This window comes from Notamacropus eugenii, chromosome 1 (assembly GCF_028372415.1).
Source record: "Notamacropus eugenii isolate mMacEug1 chromosome 1, mMacEug1.pri_v2, whole genome shotgun sequence".
Lineage (NCBI taxonomy): Eukaryota > Metazoa > Chordata > Mammalia > Diprotodontia > Macropodidae > Notamacropus > Notamacropus eugenii.
The window spans coordinates 530,055,422-530,074,177 of record NC_092872.1 but is presented as its reverse complement, the minus strand read 5'-3'; the positions used below and the strand labels follow the sequence as shown (position 1 = coordinate 530,074,177).

The following is an 18,756-nucleotide window of genomic DNA, read 5'->3' as shown; positions in this document are numbered from 1 at the left end:
TTAGAACTTAAAGGGACATCAATCACCTAACCCAACCCCAACATTTTACAAATCAGAGAAATGAGGGCCAGAAAGAGATGAATTTGCCCAGAGTCACAAGCATATTAAGGAGGAGAGCTGAGATTCAAACCAGATTCTCTGATGCTAAATCCAGTGATCTTTGTACCATGTAACGCCGCCATCTAGCCTTCACTTAAAGACCTTTCATTTCACTATTAAACATTACAAACGCTATTAAAATGTTCAGGTGATAGATGACAATCAGAAATTAGTCATCTTAAGAATCTATAAAAATGTTCTATAGCATTTTTTGTTTTTTACTAAATGCGCCAAAATTTTGAATATCATGTCTCACTTTGAAAAGCCGGATTCTTCAGAAAATTCATCACAAACTCCATTTGCTCATTAAAAATATTTTGTCCTTTCAAAGATCACTGGGATAAAATGAAACAGCTTGATTGTTTCACTAATAGCAGTCATATAAAACACGGTCTAAGAGGTATTCTGATAGAGGTACATATTACGGCATTCAACAGTTCTCAGAATCTGTCTTATCTGAGGTCTGTTACTGTGGATTAACCAATATTGTACTGATGAATGAATGAAAAGCATTTCTGAAGAAATGACTGTGCCACTCACTGTACTAAGACCTGGGAATGAAAAAACTAATGAGAAATAGTCCTTGTCCCCAAGGAGCTTACATACTAAGAAAGAGACAATACATAAAGAAGAGTGGTGTACCGTGATAAGGTAGGATATTTTGATGGACAAAATTTTCCAGTATTCATTAAATCACTTACCATTCTCAGTGTAATATTTTATCATAACTATCTTACACTCTTAAAGGAGAAGTTAGGAATACATATGGTAGAATGACTTCTAAAATATACCCAGCTCTATTCATTTGTCTTGGAATATGCCAAGGCCCATATACAGAAGAGTTGCTAAGTGAATGAGTCTATGGAAGTCCAAAGAATGTCTTGATTCAGGCTTTAAAATGTGACATTGAATGGTTTTTCAGATTTATTATTCATTTTCTTTAAAATTTTTCGTCAAATCTCTTGATTCTTATAACATCTAAGTTTAAGTAATATTCTTTGACTCCATCTTGCTCCAGGAAGTTTCATTTTATTCTTATCCTTTCTTGTCTATTCTTAATTCTATCCTTCAATCCATGGGCTGCCATTTTTAAATTTTTCCTTCTTTTTTCTATTTGAGTCTCTCATGAAGGAACAGTTTCTGGAGCACCAAACTCCCTTTTCTTTTCCAATTGTTTATTATTGTATTTGTAGATCTTACTCCTCCCCTCTCTTTCTTTTCCCCTTGTCTCTCCTTCTTTGAAATATCAATTAATGAAGGAAGCCATGTTAAATAGAAGCGGTGTCATGTGTTGGTATTCTATGTTCTGAGTCATGAGACTCAAACTGAAACCTTATTTTACCATGATTGCTCATCATTATTAAGGCCAAATTATCCTACCTCTAGTTTTATGTCCCCCCTTCTACTCAGATTGCTAGCTGACCTCAGGATCCCATATAATCCCATCGTCTAGGATGGGATACATTTCTGGGAGGCATAACCCTTTCTTAGAGAATATGGCTTCCTAAAGCATGCATTCTCATAGAACAAAATCTATAGGTCCTATCTTTTACCACAAACAAACAATTCTTCTGTCCTATTTTGGAATGTTCTTGAGTGATATTCTTTTCTATCCCCTTCCAAGGCTCCTTTTCCCTCCTAAATCTCAATTCCTTCACACAATTACTTTTTAACCTCCTTTCCCAGAGTCCTACATCTTATTGGTATTGGAAAAATGTCTGTCCCTTCTCTATTCATCTATGTACTTGGCAGGAGATGAACTTTCAATTTTTGCTTGTCTCTTACCTCCCCTTCTGCCTGTTTACTGAAACTCTCCACTGTTTGTTTTTTTTTTACCCCTCCCATAAAATATATTGCATCTATAGAGGATGATTGAATTTAGTCCATGGAGTACTACTAACTCATTCCTTCCTCCTTCCTTTTTCCTGATTCACCTTTAGCTTTAGCCTTTCTAGTTCTGAATATTTTTTCTTTCTTTTGCTAATTAGTTCAATTTTTCTTTTAAAAAGAAAAGTCTATAGCCATGAGAGAATTGATTTTCTTGATCATTTTACTTGTTTAGTTTTCTTTTATATCTCTTATTTGGATTATTGATTCAAAAAATATCTTTTCTTGTCCAGGTATTAAGATGTCAAAGTAAGCAGATAATCACTTTCACTCTCCCATACTCACCTCCAAAGAAGAATGAAATTTAGTGCCTCAAAATGAATCCTGGAACATCAAACCAGCAAAGTGATGGATGAAAGAGTCTTCAAAGGTCAGAAGGAATGATCTGTCTCACTCTGGTCAAAGGGAAGCACAGTCCAGGACACAAAGCATCCCAACAGGCCAGTAGCAAGCCCTGCCTCAGGAAACTAGTGGGAGGGCCTGACAAATAGCCACATCAGGTCCCACCCTCCACCCCCTGCCCTGTGCCTCAGGGTTGCCAGGAGAATGGGCAGATACCAGCTCCAGCATAGCCCCAGGCAGACAGGCAGATGCCAATGCAGGGACCCTCCACAGACCTTAGCACATACCCAGCACCAATACTGGGACCCTGACTCAGCACCAGGTAACTTGCCAGAGTCCTACAGCCTCCAACAGCACCAGCCACACCACACCCTACACCCTCAGTTTGGCACCAGACAAGAGGGTCCCCCATGGGCCTCAGGGCTACACTAATACAGCACCAAGTAAAGAGCCAGGGCCTGTAACCCCTGGCACAAGAAGCCTGAGACAGTGCCTCTTCCACCCCAGAAGCAGAGTTCAAATTTAAAAGGAAGGGAAAAGGCTAGAAAAGATAAGCAAGAAACAACCAAAAAAGAATCTGACTATAGAAATTTACTATGGTGACAGGAAAGATCAAGATGCAAACTCAGAAAAGGATAACAATGTCAAAACAGTTATGGGCAAGGTCCCAAAGAAAAATGGGTATTGGTCTCAAGCCCAGAAAGAACTTATAAAAGTGCTGAAAAAGGAACTTAAAAATCAAATAAGAGAAGTAAAAAAAAAAATTGGGAAAAGAAGTGAGAGTGATTCAAGATAAATTTTTTGTGTGTTCGTCCTTCACTGCCAAAGAAGACCATGCCATCAGAGAAATGATGACATGACTTGCACTTGACCTTGTTTTGAGTGAGGGAAGGCTGTACAAGGTCACCAGCCTCACTTCTCCTCCAGAGCCATCGGAATCCAGTGACCAGATATTCATCAGGATGACTAGAGATGACCCAGGATGAGGCAATTGAGGTTAAGTGACTTGCCCAAGGTCACACAGCTAGTGAGAGTCAAGTGTCTGAGGTGACATTTGAACTCAGGTCTTCCTGACTCCTGCACTGGTGCTCTATCTACTGCACCACCTAGCTGCCCCTGCAAGAGAAATATGGAAAGAGTCAACAGCTTGGAAAAAGAAAACAATTCCTTAAAAAGTACAATTGGCCAAATGGAAAAGGAAGCACAAAAGCTGAGGAAAATAATTCCTTGAAAATTAGAATTGGGCAAGTGGAAATTAAAGACTCTATGAGACATCAAGAAGCAATCAAACAAACCCAAAAGAATGAAAAAAAATAAAAGAAAATGTAAAATGCCTTGTTGGAAAAACAACTGACCTGGAAAATAGATCCAGGAGAGATAATTAAAGAATCATTCTGAAAGCCATAATCAAGAGGAGGATCTGGACAGCATCTTTCAAGAAATTATCAAGGAAAATTGCCTGGAACCAGAGGGCAAAGTAGAAAATGAAAGAATCCACCCATTACCTCCAGAAAAAGATCCCCAAAAGAAAACTCTTAAGGAATATTAGAACTAAATTTTAAAACTATAAGGTCAAGGAAAAAATTTTGCAAGCAGCCAGAGAGAAACAATTCAAATATCGGGGAACCTTAATCAGGATGACACAGTATGTTAGTAGCTGCTGCAACATTAAAGGATCAGAGGTCATAGAACATGATGTTCTGAAAGGTAAAGGATGTAGGACTATAACCAAGAATCACCTACCCAGCAAAACTAAACCCAATACTTCAAAGGAAAAAAATTGTCATTCAATGAAATAAAAGGATTTCAAGCTTTCAGAAGACCAGAGTTGAAGAAAAAGTTTGATCTCCAATAACAGGACTCAAGAAAAACTCAGAAAGGTAAAAAGAAAACATAAGGAATTCAAAAAGGTTAAACTGTTTACATCCCTGCATGGGATGATGATACTTACAGTTCCTAAGAACTGTCCCACTAATAGTGAAGCTAGAAGGAAGACATGTAGACAAAGGGTATGGGGATAAGGTGAATTTGAGGGAATGATATAAAAAATTAAGCAATGAGGAAGAAGACCAGAAGAAAGGGAAAGGTAGAGCAGGGTAAATTATTTCACATGAAAAGATGCAAAAGACCTATTATATAAGTGGAGGGGGAGATGAGAGGATGGCAGTGGGCATCTCTTGAACTTTACCCTCATCAGAACTGACTCAAAGAGGGAATGATACCATCAGTTGAATATAGAAATCTATCTTACCCACCAGGGAAGTAGGAGTGGAGGGGACTAACACAAGGCAGGGCAGGGCGGTGCTAGACAGTATCAAACACTGGTGATGAGGAAAAGGGTGAAAGGAGAGAGAGGACAAAACAAAGGAAAAATAGGATGAAGGGAAATAGAGTTAGTATCCATAACTGTGAATGTGAATGTGATGAACTCTCCCTCCCATAAAACAAAAATGTATAGCAGAGTGGATCAAAAGCAGAATACTACAATGTGTTGTCTATAAGAAACACACCTGAAGCAGAGAAACACTCACACAGAGTAAAGATGAGGGGAAAAAGCAGACTTCAGCTGAAGTTAAAGAAGCGGGGGGTAGCAATCCTGATCTCGGATAAAGCAAAAGCAAAAATAGGTCTAATTAAAAGAGTTAAGGAAGGAAGCTGCATCTAACTAGAAGGTACCAGAGACAATGAAGACAATGAAGTAAAATCAATATTAAACATATATGCACCAACTGGGATAGAACCCAAATTCTTAAAGGACAAGTTAAGTGAATTACAGGAATGGAGAGCAAAACTCTATTAGTGCTGGACCTCAATTGTCCTCCTCCAACTAGATCAGTGGAACACATTTGGTACACAAGACACAGTATAAAGGATCATAGTAACCTAGTGTATGATAAATCCAAAGACCTCAGCCTCTGGGGTAAGAATTCACCATATGACAAAAACTGCTGGAAAAACTAGAAAACAGTAGAGTACACACTAGATGTAGACCGATATCTTACACCATATACCAGGGTATGGTCAAAATGAGTACATGACTTCGACATACCATAAGCAAATTAGAAGAGCAAGGAATAGCTTACCTTTCAGATGTATGGAGAAGGGAAGAATTCATGACCAAATAAGAGATAGAGAGCATTATGAAATATAAAAGATAATTTTTTTATTATATAAAATTTAAAAGCTTTTGCATGAACAAAACCAATGCAACCAAAATTAGAAGGAAAGCAAAAAACTTGGAAACAATCTTTCCTGCAAGTATCTCTCATAAAGGCCTCATTTCTCAAACATATAGAGAACTGTGTGAAATTTATTAAGAATATAAGCCATTCTACATCCAGAGATAGAACTATGGAATTGGATCATTTTCTCTTGTATTGTGTTTTGTTTTGTTTAATGTTTTCTCCCATTCGTTTTAATTCTTCTATGCAACATGACTAAGGTGAAAATGTACTTAATAGGAATGTATGTGTATAACATTGAGGAGGGAGTGGAGGAGGAAAAAAATCTAAGATATATGAAGTGATTGTAGAACACTGAAAACAAATAAAATAATTTTTTTAAAAAAAGAATATAGGCCATTTCCCAGTTGATAAATGGTCAAAGGATATGAGCAGGCAGTTTTCAGATGAAGAAATCAAAGCCATCTATAGTCATATGAAGACAAGCTCTAAATCACTTTTCATCAGAGAAATCCAAATTAAAAACAATTCTGTGGTACCACCTCAAACCTATCAGACTGACAAAAAAAGATAATGAAAAATGTTGGAGAGGATATAGAAAAATTGGGACACCAAATTTATTATTGGAGTTATGAACTGATTCAACTTCTGAAAAGCAATCTGGAACTGTTCCCAAAGGAGCAACCGAACTGCGCATATGCTTTGATCCAGCAGTACCACTCATGAGTCTGTATCCCAAAGAGATTACAAAAAAGAGGAAAGGACCTATATGTGCAAAAATGTTTATAGCAGCTCTTTTAATGCTGGCAAAGAATTGGAAATTGAGGAGATGCCTGCCCATCAGTTGAAGAATAGTTGAAAAAGCTGTAGAATATGAATGTAATGGAGCACTGTTGTGGAATAAGAAATGATGAGCAGGCAGATTTCAGAAAAATATGAAGACTCGTACAAACTGATACAAAGTGAAATGAGCAGAATAAGGAAAATATTGTACACAGTAACAGCAACATGGTGTGATGATCAACTATAAATGATTTAGCTCTTCTCAGCAACAATGATCCAATATCCATAAGTACAAAGGACTTATGATGGAAAATGCTGGAAAAGAACTGATAGATTCTGAATGCATATGAAAACATACTTTCTTCACTTTACTTTTTTATGGTTTTTTTCCTTCTGGTCTGTTTCTTCTTTCACAACTAATATGAAAATGTTTACATATCAAATAGCTGTATTAAATAGCTTACCACTTTAGAAGGAGTGGAGGGGACAGGAGGGGAGAAAAAACCGGAATTCAAAATCTTTTAAAAATGGAGGCTAAAAATTATCTTTACATATATTTGGGAAAAATAATATACTATAAAAATCTTTTCTTATCACTGTGTAGAAGAAAAGGAACAACGAATACTGACTCTTTGGGGCTATGTCCTAGATGACAGTTTTCCTGGAGAAAGTGAAGTTCATCGTATCTGAGGAGGAAGTAGTTTATTGAATTCCAAGGAATGCTGATATGGAACCAGCAGGTGTTGAAAACTCTTCTAGATCATCATGGGATCATTAATCCATAAGTAGATTTAAAACAGGTAGAATGGTAGAAACCAAAGAGCAGCCATGTTAGGCTAAGATGGAGTTACCCCAGGGATGTGAGCTTGATCCCACGCTTAGAGACTAGGATAAAGGCACAAGACTATGGCCTATAAAATGTGCAGACTACAAACAGCTAAAAGGGATAACTAATATTGGATGACAGGAAACAAAGGGATAGAAATAAATAAGGCTCACCCATATCTGGGTTCAAAAAACATATTTCTTAAGTACAGGGGATTGGGAAAAATCAGTATGATTTTATAAAGCACCTATAACGTGCTAGCACATAGTCTAATCATGTCATTTCCCCTACTCAATAAACTCTAATCGTTTCTTATCTCCAGGAGCAGATATAAAATGCTGTTTCTCAATCAAAGCCCTTTATAACCTAGCCCTCTCCTATTTTTCCAGTCTTTTTACACTTTACTCCCTGACATGATCCAATGACATCTTGACCAGATCTCTTGGTGGTCTCACAACAAGACACTCCATCTATCAGCTCCAGGCACTGTCTCTGGCTGTCCCCCATGCTTATAATACTCTCCTACCTTCTCTGATTTCTGACCTTCCTCGTTTTAATTAAAATCCTATCTAAAAAAAAAAAAGAAAATCAAACTGGGAGAGGAAGACCCTCAGGATTTCTGGCCACTTTCTTGGCTCATGTCTGAAACTCCTCTAAACTGCTGAATGGACTTTGCCTCAATCAAACCGAGAACTCGGAAAGCCCTTAGCTTGAAAAGGCCAAGGTGTCCTGTCCCCTCTCCCCCATCCCCAGTCCCGGTCTCTCCCTCTCCTCCTCTGAAGAGTGCTCTGCCCAAAGGAAGGTAAATTTTGAAGGTTGATGTGGCTCTCAAAGATAGGCCAACAATAGACACCAACCCAAACACTACTACTTAATGGTTATAGGTTGGGGCCAGATGGATCAGAGTGAATGTAAATAGTAATTGTTTACTTTAGGCCAAACACTTTTAAGGGCTCTTCCCCTTCCAGTTTTTTTTTTTTTATTAAAGGGAACATCCCTTGGCTCACTTCTTAAACAGCCCAAATTATTAAATGGGATTCGTCTCAGTCAAAGCGAGAACTCAGAAAGACCTTAGCTTAAAAAAGCCAAGATCTCCCATTGCATCTTGGGCTGTCTTCAGTTGTCCTGATCTCTCTCTGGCTCTGGAGAAGAGCGTGAGGCTGGTGACTTTGCACAGCCCTCCCTCACATGAAACCAATTCTCTTGCAAGTCATGGTATCATCTTCCTGATGTCATGGCCATCTTCAAGAACAAAGGACAAGCCACGACCGGTGAGTAGTCAGGATCAGCCACACAGGGACCCAACAGGCCAGTTCCGACACTAACTGACCTCCTACTCCTCCCTCTCCCTCCCTTCCTCTCTCTTTCCCTCCCTCCCTCTCCTTCTTTCCTCTCTTACCTGAGGATGCTTTGCCCAAAGGAAGGTAAATTTTAAAGGCTGAAACCTGCCTCGATATCTTGGTGTTCACTGGCTAGATTTCTTTCTTAAAGACCAAGCCTGGAACCCAAATTAACTCTGGCACTCAGGGATTGGCCAAACTACAAGCCCCTGCCCAAGCACCACTTAACGATTATTGTTTGGGCCAAGGTGGGTGAATATAAATAGTAATTGTTTCTCTTTGGGCCAGAAACCCTGAGGGTCTTCCCCTCCCAGTTTGATCTTTTTTTTTTTTTTTTATTAAAGGGGCCATCTCCAGGCTCACTTCCAAAACATCCTAAATTACTGAATGGGCTTTGCCTCAGTCACAATAAGAACTCAGAAAGACCTCAGCTTAAAAAAGGCCACAATCTCCCATGGCGTCCTGGGCTGTCTCCCGTTGTCCTGTTCTATATCTGGCCAGTGGACCTAGATGGCTCTGGAGGAGAGAGTGAGGCTGGTGACTTTGCACTATAAAATCCAGTTCACTTGCAGGTCATAGCATCATCTTCCTGATGTCACTGTCCTCAAAGTGGACAAACCACAATTACAAAATCCTTCTTTTTACAGGAAGCCTTCTCCAACCCCTCTTTAATTCTAGTGCATTCCTTTTGTTAATTACTCCTATTTATCCTGTATAGATCTTGTTTCATATATATTTGTTTGTATGTCTCTTACATTGCAAGCTTCTTTTGAGGGCAGGGCTTCTTTTTGCACCCCAGCACTTAGGATAGTGACTGGCACAGAAGTATTTAATGAATCTTTATTTATTGAAACAAAAAAGAAACAGTACTTTCATTCAAAGAGTTTACACTTGTGAAAAAATGATTATTTATAACCAATACCTTGGAGATTCAGAGCTTCCCCCAGCTCCCTTCTTGCAAAATCCTAATCATAAATTTTCTTTTTTTTTTTTTTTTTTGAAGGACATTACTGATAAAGAGATAGCTCTGATTCTCCTTAAGCTAGTCCGCCCCCATCCACATTTGCAAGTAATTAAATCTAAAGTAGGGAACCCTTTGTGTACTAAACTCAAACTGGGGTGGAGACAGATTCTTTTGTCTTAAGTTTGACCTTTTGACAGAATCCAAATTTTACTAATCAAAGGATTTATATCAACTTTGCCTCTCTAGTGCTCAAATTTTCTCATCTCTAAAACAAGGAAGCTGAACTAAATGACCTCTAAGATTGCCTGAATTTTGTGGGGAGAGCAAAATAAACTCGCAAGGACACATTTCTCAGAGATGACCTTCTAGTAGGGTTGCCAACTAGCTGGTATCTAACCTGTCTGGCAGACATCTAGATGTGTCCCATTATGTGATCCCCTCCTAATTCCAACTTCAGTTTAGGTTACCCTATCTTTCAAATGGGAGGCACAGTGGACACAAATCTAGATTTGGGAGTCCAGAAGACCTTCAAGAGTGAGGGTAGGGGGTAGCAGTATCAAATAAATCCAAGCATGGTGCCAGGGAAAGAGTTCTAAGTTAGAGTATCTGGGTCCAGATTTGGGCTCCTCTACTTCCCACCAGTGTGACCCTCCCCAAATAACTTCCCTTTTCTTGACCCCAGCTTCTCCATCTATAAAATGAGTGGTTTTAGATTAGATGACCAGTGGGCAATGAGCAAGCCTCTGTGAATCTTAGGCAACTTTCTAAAAGCACAAATTATAAACAGGTTGTAATCTGGGTAGATGGAATCAGTCCCCACCACAAATAAATCACAGATTCATTCTTTATTGACTTTTCAGTTATCAAGAACTCTCTCTCTACAATGAGCAGCAGTAGAAGAAAGAACTCACCATTTGTTTTTACCAAGAATCCACAAGGTGGCGCTTGACTAAACCTAAATGAAGAGTTACACTAGAATGGTAGGGGATTTAAAAGTGTGGATTTAATTTAATTCAGTTCAACCAACATTTGTTGAATGTCTAGTGTGTGCAGAGTTCTGTGTTAATATAACTTTAGTGTTGAGAAACTGAAGCTATGGTTTTCCTCTGGTTAGCCTATGGACCAACCATTCAGGTTTAAACAGATCAATAAGTACCCAACATGACTGGGTCAGAGAAAGACCCAATCAATACCTGTTAATAGGGTTGAGCTCTTGCGGGGAACGGGAGAAGATAAAAAATTTTGGCAAGACGGTGAATGCATCAAAGACCTGATTTTTATCACCATTGGCACTTCTTTTGTTTACACATAGGTATGATTACTCTTGTATCATTTTAATCTAAAATCATTCTTTAAATGTCTGGTTTCCCCACAGCAAGGGCCACTGCATATTTCTAATATTTACTAAGTGTGCGCTCTTTAAGAGTTATGACTTTTGCATATTTCTTTAGTGAAAAATATATGCTTAAAAACCACAGAATTAAAAGGCAATGAAATGTGTGTGGCACTGAACCAATAAGAGAATTAACTAGAGGTGGGGAAGATCAGCTTAATTTGGTTTTATCTTGTCAAAGTTAAATATTCAGAGTCAACCTAGTGTCAGTTGAAGCATACATGCTTGACTATTGTTGTCACAAAATGAAAGCCTATCAAAAGTATTGCTTATCCTAGGTAGTTTACATACTACTGTAGCAGGAAATGAATAAATAAATGCTTGTTGAGAAATGGTCCAGGATTTTCTCTTCTTTGTCCTTTCATCTTTGGCCAGTTCACCAATGTACATGGCTCCTTCAAGGGCCACTAAAATATGAAGTAAGTAGAGGGCTGTAATAATGGTATTAATTCCCAATAAGACAATGGGGAAAAAATGGGAGGTTTTCTGGAGAAAATTGTGGATGACTGGCAAGGAATTAAGTGTATATCTATGTGTATCCCCTTTCTTTCTAGCATCCTTCACGCAGCTAATAAATTTAGAAGTAGTATTTAAACCCAGATCTAAGGCAAACCCCAAGAGTGTACCACAAGCATATGAACTGGCCATGAATCAGTTAGTTAATATCAATATGGTGCCAATGAAGTAATAAGCACCCAGGATATGCCAAGAAATCCATACTTTATGAAAGAGTTCACCTTGTCGAAGAAATTTAACATCTCATTAAAGAGATAAAATCAGTACCAGAATCAATCCCTTATCTTTGGCCACAAGCTCCCAATAATTGCTCCTTTGGCCCCAAGAGAAGACAGATCCTATGATCATGAGCTGGCAATAGCAGAAGGCAGTGACAGCAGAGGAGGAATTACTAGACAGTGTGGAGTTCCTATGCCAATTTTGGAAACAGAGAGGAGCCAGATCTGAGGATCCACAACAGGTGAGGTCATGATATAAGAGCAAACTCAGACCTTGCCTTTCATTAGTATTGTAAACTGCATGGATTAAGCAAGTTCAGGGAAGAGGGGCTAACTCTTTAGTGAACTCTAGTGTTTTCCCCTTTCAGTGGAAATAGATGCAGGAGAATGAGTCCTATAAAAATAAAGGCTTGGATAGGACTGAGAGAGGCAGGACTCTTCACTGGAGGAAGTATTCAAATATAGTAGGAAAAGCACTAAATTGGAAATCTGAAGAACTTGGCTTAATAAGGTTTATTAACCTTAACCCTGAGCAAGTCAGTCACTGAACCTCTCTCAGACTCAGTTTCCTCTTTAATAAAATGGGAATGATGCTAATAGCACCTACTTTACAGGGTTCTTGTGAAGAGTAAATGACATAATTACATACATAAAGTGTTTTGCAAACCTTAAAGGACCCTATAAATTGTTAGTTATAATTACCTAAAGCCTTAGGAATGAATCAACAGCATAATGCTGTGGAAAGAATGATGGACTTGCAGTCATAAGACTGGAGTTCTAATCTGAGCTCTATCACTGTCTTTGTAATCTTAGACAAATCACTTAACCTTTCTGAGTCTCAGTTTCTTTAGCTGTGAGAGGAGAGAAACTAGATCACCTTAAAGGTCTCTTCCAGTCCTCATCCTAGGAATCCTTTTCTGTTGAGTGAAAAAGTCCATCTTGTATTTAGTGAATTATTCTTGGCCTGAGTGCTTGCTTTGACTTTTTTTGTAGATACCTACACATGAAGTTCATCCTGATATGACCAAGAGAAACCCACCAATGGTTTCCTTGGCATGAGTTGGGGGGAGACAGAGTGAATGAGTGAGTGATAGAGAGACAGGCAGATACCAAGAAAGTGAGTGAGAGTCTGAGATTTCAAATCTGGGTGACTTAAGGGATAGTGATGTCCTCAACAGAAATAAGGAAGTTAGGAAAAAGATAATTAGTTCTATTTAGGATATGTTAAGTTTGTGATGTTTATGAGGCCTCCAGATGGAGAGGCCTAACAGGCAGCTGGTAAAGAGGGGCTGGAAGTCAGGAGAGATGAGGGCTAGAAACCTAGCTTTGGGAGTTATCAGCACAGAGATGACAGTTAAACACGAAGGAGCTAGTGAAATCAGCAAGAGAGAAAAAGTATAGAGAAAAGAGAGAAGAGGGTGCAATACGGACCACAGACATAGGAGATGAGCAAATGAGACCGATAGGAATGGTCATATCAGTAGGAAGAGGACTTAGGAGAGAATGATGTCATGAAAAGCTAGCGATCAGAGAATATGCTGGACTGTCAAAGGTGGCAAAGAAGGCAAGAAGGATGAGGAATGAGAAAAAAAAATCTTTGGAATTAACAACCAAGAGATCAATGATGACCTTAGAGAAAGAACCATAGGTGGAGTTCCCGGACCAAGTGTGAGACAGAGTAGAAGACTATCAAAGGACAGAGCCAATGAAGGAAAGTAGGCCATCCTTCCCCCATTCCTCTCCCAGCCCCATTCTTGACCTTCTGGAATTCAAAAATCATGCCTCTACTGTTGTCTCATTCTAGAACTTGCCCCAGTGCCAGAGGCTTCTTCATTATAGCGTTTCCTACCATCCCTGGGGCTTATTTACCATGAAATATCTTCCTATTAAACCTCCCTCCTTTTTTTCCCATGCTCCACCCCTTTTCAATTCCCTTCCCCATGTGGTCCTTCCCCATTAGACTGTAAACTCCTTGGGGGTAGGAATTGTCTTTCATTGTATTTATATCCCTCTCACTTAACACTGTGTCTCCCACATAATAAGTACTTAATCCATGCTTCTTTCCTTCCTGCTGTATGTGGAACCATGAATCCAGACTTTACTTTTCACTAATACTGTGTTATGAGGCTGGTTGTGGGGAGGTTGGAGGAGAGAGGGAGAGAAATGAAAAAAAAAAGAAAAAAAAGAAGAGAGACAGACAGAAACTAAGATTCAAAGAGGAGAAAAAGTGGCAGACGAGAGAAAGAAACAGAGACATAGAGATTTGGCCTCACCTAGGGTCATACTTTAAGTGTGGAGGGCTAAATAAATTGCTATGAGGTATAGCTTACTGGAAGAATGAATTGCTAGACTTAGCAACTTCAAGTGCATTTCTCTTTCTTGGGGTGGACAGGAATCCACCATGATGTGGTATAGTGTGATAATGTTTAATATAAAATTTTGGAATAATCTCTTTGTTCTCTCTGAAGCAAACTCAGAGAGTGCCTCTTCCTATGTCAGCAAAAGCCAGCCAAGGCTGACTCTACATTCCTTAAGGAGACCTTTAACCTAAGACACTATCTTGAATAATGGGACGTTTTCCATATCTTAATATTTGTAGACCTACACTATGTTATGGCATGTTAATGGTAAAGAAAACACAGACATCTTAGGTCATAATTTCTATTGAACTTTGTTTACCCTTTCCTATGTCAGTTATCTGTTTAGGGCAGGAAGCCTACCACTTACTAGTGGTGGGATTTCCGAGACATATGTTTACCCAGCTTGGAATCCCAAGGCCTGACCAATATTGCTTTGTTAATTGTCCTGTCTTACTGAATTTATGATTTGTTCAACTAGGAGAGTTCTTTTCTCACGGCAAAATGTATATAGGCCAGAAGATTTCTGCACTGGGTAGCCAGAACATTTCTGGCTCCATAATGCATTATGTAACTGTTTTCTTTATGGGGAATTGATCAATTAATTAATTAAATCATAAAATGTATGCATTTAGCCATGTTGCCTTTTCTTGGTAAGTTTTCAGGTCAACAAGTGTTTCAAGTCTAAAGTACTTCGTGTGTTTTCTTGGAAAGTAGTACTTTTTGCATTCCTCTCCCTTCTTTTACTTATTATATTCATTTTGAGTAAGTCATACTCTTCCAGAGCCATATAAGGATAAAAAGATCATAGAGCTGGAAGAGAAAAGGATCTTAGAGGTCATTCAGTCCAATTTTCTCATTTTACATGGCAGCAAGAACCACCTAACCCACAAGAACAGAGACTTTACATTCAGGTGAGGAAACCAAAGCCAAGGAACATTAAATAATTTACCCAAGGTCAGAAGGGTAATAAGAGGTAGAACCAGGATTCAGACCTGGGTCTGTGGTTCCAAATTCAATTTCCTTTCTACATTGTGAGGTCAAATTTGTCCCATTACACCACAAGCTCTAATTGACCTTTCTTGCAATCCATACTTTCTGAATTTGTATATAGACATCCCAGACAATATGTTTGGTTGCTTTTTTCTTGAATTTTGCTTCCTGCCAATAACTGGACATATAGGCTACTTGTCTTCTACCTAAGTTGCAGTTTCTCTCTGTGGTGTCTAGTTAAACATACATAGGCAGTTTTCTCTATCCACCTCCTTTTTCTTTTCAATTCAGTGCTTTTTTTTTTTTTATTACATTTGTAAGATTCCAGGCAAACAGATCATTAACAACCCTTGTTAGGCATACTGGCTGAGATCCATTCTTCCAAGATCTTCAGCTGTAGTTTGTAAGTGAAAATCCCTTCCTCAAATATCATTTAAAAACAAAACAAAACACTTATTCTCTCCCTAACCTGACTTTTTCTTTCAAAGTCCTTTAAAAAAATTAGAAGCAGTGATGAAAATACCACCTCTGCACCTAAGAGCACAACTGTGCTCTGTAATTCAGAAACCTCAGCAAATCGTAGAATTTTAGAGTTAAAGGGACCTTCCAGATCAGCCTTTCTGAAAAAGGAATTCCTACTACCATGTACTGTTCACATGGTCATCTAGCCTTCATTTAAAGAGCTCCAATTCAGAGGTAATTGACCACATCTGAAGACAGCCCAGTCCATTTCTGGACAATGCTAAGTGTTAGGAAGTTTTGCTTTACATCAAGCTTGGATGTATCTCTTTGAACCTCCACCTATCATTCCTGGTTCCTTCACCTTGTACTTGTAAAGCTGATTTTTATCTCCAAGCAAGAGGTAAGCAGAGGAGGAGAATCTCTTGCTCCACTCCAAATCAGAAGACCACCCCAAAAGTAGACAGGATGTTGCTGGTGTTAGTGCATAAATTCCTAACACAGTTGCTTAGGAAAGAGGCACAAAGGCACCTCTTCGGGAGAAATTTTGCTGTGCTAAGTTTGAAGGAATGTAGGAGAATTCTCCTGGCTATTTTGAAGGTAGACTGTGGCTGCCTCTGGGGGCTGATAATGTTTAATATAAAATTTTGGAATAATCTCTTTGTTCTCTCTGAAGCAAACTCAGAGAGTGCCTCTTCCTATGTCAGCAAAAGCCAGCCAAGGCCGACTCTACACTCCTTAAGGAGACCTTTAACCTAAGACACTATATCTTGAATAATGAGACTTTCCTTTGTATCTTATTATTTATAGACATATACTATGTTATGGCATATTAATGGTAAAGAAAAATAGACATCTTAGGTCGTAATTTCTATTGAACATTGTTTACCCTTTCCTATGTCAGTTATCTGTTTAGGGCAGGAAACCTCCCACTTACTAGTGGTGGGATTTCTTTCCTTATCACCGAGACATATGCTTACCCAGCCTGAAATCCCAAGGTCTGACCGACATTGCTTTGTTAATTGTCCTGTCTTACTGAATTTATGATTTGTTCAACTAGGAGAGTTCCTTTCTCACAGCAAAATGTATATAAGCCAGAAGATTTCTGCACTGGGTAGCCAGAACATTTCTGGCTCCATAATGCATTATGTTACCGTTGTCTTTAATAGGGAATTGATTAATTAATTAATTAAATCATAAAATGTATGCATTTAGCCTGTTGCCTTCTCTTAACCAAGTTTTCAGGTCAACAGGGCAAAGTTATCGATTCCCTGGATCACCAGAAAAACCACATACTTGACCCAGCCCGTGAACAGAAGTACACTTCTCAGATCCGTGCCTTAATTTTTGTTGTTGTTGTTGTTAAGAGGTATTTCAGTTATGTCCCATTCTTCATGACCCCATTTGGGGTTTTCTTGTCAAAGATACTGGAGTGGTTTGCTATTTCCTTCTCCAAATCCTTGAACAGATGAGAAACTGAGGCAAACACAGTGAAGTGACTTGCCCAGGGTCACCCAGCTAGTAAGTGTCTGAGGCCAGATTTGAACTAAGGAAAATAAATCTTCTTGACTTCAGCCCAATGCTCTGTCCACATGCCTAGAATTAATCCCTAAGAGATCCATCCAAACACTATCACTGATGGCTAGAATTGAGTCCAAGACCACTTGGATACAGCACAGTACCAGTTATTGGCAGACATTGCTATTAAACCTAGTTCTCCTTCCTGGGGCTCTCATCAAGTGCATTTATGCCTGGACTGGTGCCCCAAACTTTACCCATTTTCCATGACCCTGCACTTAACACAGGACTCATGGAGTCTTTTTGGCAGAGATACTGGAGTGCTTTGCCATTTCCTTCTCCAGCCCATTTTACAGATGAGAAACTAAAACAGGGTGAAGTGACTTGTCCAGGGTGACACAGCTAGTAAATGTCAGAAGTCAGATTTGATCTCAGGTCTTCCTGACTTCAGACAGGTTCAAATCCCAACTTTGGTATTTACAACCTGTGTAGCCTTGGGCCTCACTTCACCCCTCTACTCCTCATTTTCCTCTTCTGTAAAAAGAGGGGGAGAGGGGGATAGACCAGATGAACTCTAGGTCCCTTCCAACTCTAAACCTATGAGTCTATAATCTTATGGTAAAATAGGATGAAACAGGACCTGGGTTCAAATTCTACTGCCATCTGAGACTTTGGGCAAATCACTTCTCCCATAGACGTCTCAGTTCTTTGATTGCAAAATGGAGGGAGGGGGAAGGTTAGCTTATATGATCTCTAAGGTGTCTTTTGGTTATAAAATCCTGTGATTTTCTTATTTCCTTTCCCTATATATCATCCACACCAGATCAGTCTTCATCTTCCTGAGATGCACTAACTTTGCTCTTCACTCAAATGAGAGATGACCCATGTGTTCCTCCCTTGACCCACATTCAGAAAAAACCATCTGCCATGCAAAGACTTGCTCCAGAACCCACAGGCACTCTCCAGCTTTCTGCTAGAGAGGAGCCCAGCTTGGGGGGCCCAAGGTTGCTTACCTGTTGGAGGCCATTGCCCCAAGTGAACAGAAGCAAAGTACTCAGCAATGAGGCTTTTCTCAGTGTCTCTAGGGCCAGGGATTGTTCTGGTTGCTATCAACTTCTTGCTCCCTTTTGTTCCGTAGTCAACACTCAGATTCTGGCATGTAGATGTTTATAGCTTGGCAATGATGCTCCTCTTGTATTTGCTCTGCTGGCTCACATTCCACTCTGTTTACCCAAGATCCAACCATGGGAAGAATGGCTTGAGGTGTGAAGATGGGTGGGGAGAGGCTGATCTGACAACCTGGTGAGTCTTCTGCCAGAGTAACTGTCCCGAGGTCTCTGATTCAGAGCCAGAGACTCCAAGGCCTGGAGCCACAGAGGAAGGACCTTCTCCATGGTCAGAGGTGTCATTCGGTATGTACTGGTGACTCTGCTCTGCCTTTGATTTCATTTCAGTGGTTCAGTTCAATGTAACTCAACAATTGTGCACTCTAACTGGAAAACAGGTTCAGTCTTCAGAGAGCCCATTTGGGGGGCTTTGACATGCATACAAATAAACAAAAAACAACATAAATTTCAAGTGGGAGGGAATGCTATACATTTCAGATTAAGAATTGGTTTGGTTTTTTTCCCCCAGGAATTTTGAAAATATACACACGCACACACACACACACACACACACACACACACACACACATACACACACCAGTGTCCTGAGACACATCCTACATTTTTTTGTCACCATCACTAGTGACTTCCTATTTTGCACCTTTTCCCTATTTTGGAAGCAGTGTGGCCGAGTGGGCAGATCCTTAGAATTAGAAGCAGAGGACCCAGGTTCTGTCATTGATTATGGTTTCAGTAGAGTGAAACAAGTCTGG

At 39.4% G+C, this 18,756-nt stretch overlaps 1 protein-coding gene across 2 annotated transcripts in view; it reads right to left on the bottom strand.

Annotated features, from left to right (window-relative positions):
- Positions 1 to 17,996, bottom strand: part of PLB1 (phospholipase B1) — a 227,650-nt gene extending 209,654 nt beyond the window's left edge. For both annotated transcript variants that reach the window (XM_072634072.1, XM_072634073.1), the window contains exon 1: positions 17,891 to 17,996. The gene's annotated coding sequence lies outside the window, so the exon portion shown is untranslated. The remainder of the gene's footprint in view (positions 1 to 17,890) is intronic.
- Between the last annotated feature and the right edge of the window lie 760 nt (positions 17,997 to 18,756).